The following is a 5,708-nucleotide window of genomic DNA, read 5'->3' on the forward strand; positions in this document are numbered from 1 at the left end:
GCGTTTCGACCGTGTGTGCCCTTCCAGACACGTGTTTGTTCAGCGACATCAGAACCAATGCCTAGGTTCGATGGACACCTCGGTATTCTCCCCGAGGCTTGGCATGGCAATTGGGACGCGTCTCCACGTGAGGCGGGAGACCCAGGGTCCCTTTCGACGTGCCACAGGGATCCTGGCACTCCTATCCATTTTCAAGAGGAGTCAGGCATCGTCTCCTTTGGAAGCATTGATCTCCGCGGACCTCTCGAAGTTTCAAAGGATGTGAGGCCTTTGATTGCGATGAGGTGGAGAACTAGTTCTTTCTCTGTGGTCTCCACAGGGGATTCAGACATCCCTTCGTCTTGGGAGATGCAAGACGAGCCTGCATTAAATTCACTGCAGGGATATCCGGCCTTACTTCCAGTCAAAGCATCTCGGTGTCCATTCCACTTGAGGCCACAAACTCAGGGTCCCTCTCACATACCTGTAGCTGAGAGAAGCCTCCTCTTGAGGTGCAGTGGAAAGTTGGTATTCCTCTTGAGTTTAAGCCAGGGACTAAGCTCTAATCTCGAGTTGATTTGGGTTCCACGGAGCCCTTTCTTGTTGCTACAGTGACCTCAGGATCCCTCTAGACTTGAGATAGTGATGTATGGTTTTCTCTGGAGTGCCATCAAGGAAATCAAGGTTCCTTTCACGTTTGATGTGGAACACGGAATTGCTCTGCACACAGTGCAGGGGAATCGGGCCTCATCTCGCGGCGAGGGGGAAGTCTCATGGTTTTTCTCGAGTTGCGGCCGGAACCTGGGGTATATTCTCGAGTTTCGACGGGGAGGGCCCTTCCAGACACGTGTTTGTTCAGCGACGTCAGGACACTTGCCTAGGTGCGAGGGACACCTCGGGATTCTCCTTCACTCCTGGCATCGCAATTGGGACCCGTCTCCACGTGACGCAGGAGACCACGGGTCCCTTTCCAATTGCCACAGGGATCCTGGAACTGCTATCCAATTTCAAGAGAGTCAGCAACGTCTCCTTTGGAAGCATTGATCTCCGCGGACCTCTCAAGTTTTCAAAGGATGTGAGGCCTCCGGTCGCGATGAGGCGGAGAACTAGGTCTTTATCTGTGGTCTCCAAAGGGGATTCAGACATCCCTTCCTCTTGGGAAATGCAGGACGAGCCTGCATTCAATTCACTGCAGGGATATCCGGCCTTACTTCGAGTCAGAGCATCTCGGTGTCCATTCCACTTGAGGCCACAAACTCAGGGTCCCTCTCACATACCTGTAGCTGAGAGAAGCCTCCTCTTGAGGTGCTTATGGAAAGGTGGTATTCCTCTTGAGTCGAAGCCAGGGACTAAGCTCTCATCTCGAGTTGATTTGGGGTCCCCGGAGCCCTTTCGTTTTGCTACAGTGACTTCAGGATCCCTCTAGACTTGAGACACTGATCTTCGGTTTTCTCTGGAGTGCCATCAAGGAAATCAAGGCTTTTTTCTCGTTTGATTTGGAACACGGAATTGCTCTGCACGCAGTGCAGGGGAATAGGGCCTCACCTCCCAGCGAGTGGGAAGTCTCATGGTTTTTCTCAAGTTGCAGCCGGAACCTGGGGTATATTCTCGAGTTACGACGGGGAGCGCCCTTTCAGACAGGTGTTTGTTCAGCGACGTCAGGACTCCTGCCTAGGTGCCATGGACACCTCGGGATTCTCCTCGAGTCTTGGCATGGCAATTGGGACGCGTCTCCACGTGAGACGGGAGACCCAGGATCAATTTCCACGTGCCACAGGGATCCTGGGACTCCTATCCATTTTCAAGGGGTGTCAGGCATCGTCTCCTTTGGAAGCATTGATCTCCGCGGACCTCTCGAGTTTTCAAAGGATGTGAGGCCTCCGGTCGCGATGAGGCGGAGAACTAGTTCTTTCTCTGTGGTCTCCACAGGGGATTCAGACATCCCTTCGTCTTGGGGGATGCAAGACGAGCCTGCATTCAATTCACTGAAGGGATATCCGGCCTTACTCCGAGTCAGAGCATCTCGGTGTCCATTCCACTTGAGGCCACAAACTCAGGGTCCCTCTCACATACCTGTAGCTGAGAGAAGCCTCCTCTTGAGGTGCTTGTTGAAAGGTGGTATTCCTCTTGAGTCGAAGCCAGGGACTAAGCTCTCATCTCGAGTTGATTTGGGGTCCACGGAGCCCTTTCATTTGCTACAGTGACCTCAGGATCCCTCTAGACTTGAGACAGTGATCTTGGATTTTCTCTGGAGTGCCATCAAGGAAATCAAGGCTTTTTTCTCGTTTGATGTGGAACACGGAATTGCTCTGCACGCAGTGCAGGGGAATCGGGCCTCACCTCCCAGCGAGTGGGAAGTCTCATGGTTTTTCTCGAGTTGCGGCCGGAACCTGGGGTATATTCTCGACTTCAACGGGGAGGGCCCTTCCAGACACGTGTTTGTTCAGCCACTTCAGGACTCCTGCCTAGGTGCGAGGGACACCACGGGGTTCTCCTCGAGTCTTGGCATGGCAATTGGGACGCGTCTCCACGTGAGGCGGGAGACCCAGGGTCCCTTTCCACGTGCCACAGGGATCCTGGGACTCCTATCCATTTTCAAGAGGAGGCAGTCATCGTCTCCTTTGGAAGCATTGATCTCCGCGGACCTCTCGAATTTTCAAAGGATGTGAGGCCTCCGGTCGCGATGAGGCTGAGAATTAGGTCTTTCTCTGTGGTCTCCACAGGGGATTCAGACATCCCTTCGTTTTGGGAGATGCAAGACGAGCCTGCATTCAATTCACTGCAGGGATATCCGGCCTTACTTCGAGTCAGAGAATCTCGGTGTCCATTCCACTTGAGGCCACAAACTCAGGGTTCCTCTCACATACCTGTAGCTGAGAGAAGCCTCCTCTTGAGGTGCTTGTGGAAAGTTGGTATTCCTCTTGAGTCGAAGCCAGGGACTAAGCTCTCATCTCGAGTTGATTTGGGGTCCACGGAGCCCTTTCGTGTTGCTCCAGTGACCTCAGGTTCCGTCTAGACTTGAGACAGTGATCTTGGGTTTCTCTAGAGTGCCATCAAGGAAATCAAGGCTCCTTTCACGTTTGATGTGGAACACTTAATTGCTCTGCAAGCAGTGCAGGGGAATTGGGCCTCATCTCACGGCGAGGGGGAAGTCTCATGGTTTTTCTCGAGTGGCGGCCGGAACCTTTGGTATATTCTCGCGTTTCGACCGTGTGTGCCCTTCCAGACACGTGTTGGTTCAGCGACGTCAGAACCAATGCCTAGGTTCGATGGACACCTCGGTATTCTCCCCGAGGCTTGGCATGGCAATTGGGACGCGTCTCCACGTGAGGCGGGAGACCCAGGGTCCCTTTCGACGTGCCACAGGGATCCTGGCACTCCTATCCATTTTCAAGAGGAGTCAGGCATCGTCTCCTTTGGAAGCATTGATCTCCGCGGACCTCTCAAGTTTTCAAAGGATGTGAGGCCTTTGATTGCGATGAGGTGGAAAACTAGTTCTTTCTCTGTGGTCTCCACAGGGGATTCAGACATCCCTTCGTCTTGGGAGATGCAAGACGAGCCTGCATTAAATTCACTGCAGGGATATCCGGCCTTACTTCCAGTCAAAGCATCTCGGTGTCCATTCCACTTGAGGCCACAAACTCAGGGTCCCTCTCACATACCTGTAGCTGAGAGAAGCCTCCTCTTGAGGTGCAGTGGAAAGTTGGTATTCCTCTTGAGTTTAAGCCAGGGACTAAGCTCTAATCTCGAGTTGATTTGGGTTCCACGGAGCCCTTTCTTGTTGCTACAGTGACCTCAGGATCCCTCTAGACTTGAGATAGTGATGTATGGTTTTCTCTGGAGTGCCATCAAGGAAATCAAGGCTCCTTTCACGTTTGATGTGGAACACGGAATTGCTCTGCACACAGTGCAGGGGAATCAGGCCTCATCTCGCGGCGAGGGGGAAGTCTCATGGTTTTTCTCGAGTTGCGGCCGGAACCTGGGGTATATTCTCGAGTTTCGATGGGGAGGGCCCTTCCAGACACGTGTTTGTTCAGCGACGTCAGGACACTTGCCTAGGTGCGAGGGACACCTCGGGATTCTCCTTCACTCCTGGCATCGCAATTGGGACCCGTCTCCACGTGACGCAGGAGACCACGGGTCCCTTTCCAATTGCCACAGGGATCCTGGAACTGCTATCCAATTTCAAGAGAGTCAGCAACGTCTCCTTTGGAAGCATTGATCTCCGCGGACCTCTCAAGTTTTCAAAGGATGTGAGGCCTCCGGTCGCGATGAGGCGGAGAACTAGGTCTTTATCTGTGGTCTCCAAAGGGGATTCAGACATCCCTTCCTCTTGGGAAATGCAGGACGAGCCTGCATTCAATTCACTGCAGGGATATCCGGCCTTACTTCGAGTCAGAGCATCTCGGTGTCCATTCCACTTGAGGCCACAAACTCAGGGTCCCTCTCACATACCTGTAGCTGAGAGAAGCCTCCTCTTGAGGTGCTTATGGAAAGGTGGTATTCCTCTTGAGTCGAAGCCAGGGACTAAGCTCTCATCTCGAGTTGATTTGGGGTCCCCGGAGCCCTTTCGTTTTGCTACAGTGACTTCAGGATCCCTCTAGACTTGAGACAGTGATCTTCGGTTTTCTCTGGAGTGCCATCAAGGAAATCAAGGCTTTTTTCTCGTTTGATTTGGAACACGGAATTGCTCTGCAGCCAGACCAGCGGAATCGGGCCTCATCTCGCGGCGAGTGGGAAGTCTCATGGTTTTTCTCGAGTTGCGGCCGGAACCTGGGGTATATTCTCGAGTTACGACGGGGAGCGCCCTTTCAGACAGGTGTTTGTTCAGCGACGTCAGGACTTCTGCCTAGGTGCCATGGACACCTCGGGATTCTCCTCGAGTCTTGGCATGGCAATTGGGACGCGTCTCCATGTGAGGCGGGAGACCCAGGATCCCTTTCCACGTGCCACAGGGATCCTGGGACTCCTATCCATTTTCAAGGGGTGTCAGGCATCGTCTCCTTTGGAAGCATTGATCTCCGCGGACCTCTCGAGTTTTCAAAGGATGTGAGGCCTCCGGTCGCGATGAGGCGGAGAACTAGTTCTTTCTCTGTGGTCTCCACAGGGGATTCAGACATCCCTTCGTCTTGGGGGATGCAAGACGAGCCTGCATTCAATTCACCGAAGGGATATCCGGCCTTACTCCGAGTCAGAGCATCTCGGTGTCCATTCCACTTGAGGCCACAAACTCAGGGTCCCTCTCACATACCTGTAGCTGAGAGAAGCCTCCTCTTGAGGTGCTTGTTGAAAGGTGGTATTCCTCTTGAGTCGAAGCCAGGGACTAAGCTCTCATCTCGAGTTGATTTGGGGTCCACGGAGCCCTTTCATTTGCTACAGTGACCTCAGGATCCCTCTAGACTTGAGACAGTGATCTTGGATTTTCTCTGGAGTGCCATCAAGGAAATCAAGGCTTTTTTCTCGTTTGATGTGGAACACGGAATTGCTCTGCACGCAGTGCAGGGGAATCGGGCCTCACCTCCCAGCGAGTGGGAAGTCTCATGGTTTTTCTCGAGTTGCGGCCGGAACCTGGGGTATATTCTCGACTTCAACGGGGAGGGCCCTTCCAGACACGTGTTTGTTCAGCCACTTCAGGACTCCTGCCTAGGTGCGAGGGACACCACGGGGTTCTCCTCGAGTCTTGGCATGGCAATTGGGACGCGTCTCCACGTGAGGCGGGAGACCCAGGG

Source organism: Dama dama, unplaced genomic scaffold, assembly GCF_033118175.1.
Source record: "Dama dama isolate Ldn47 unplaced genomic scaffold, ASM3311817v1 ptg000020l, whole genome shotgun sequence".
NCBI lineage: Eukaryota > Metazoa > Chordata > Mammalia > Artiodactyla > Cervidae > Dama > Dama dama.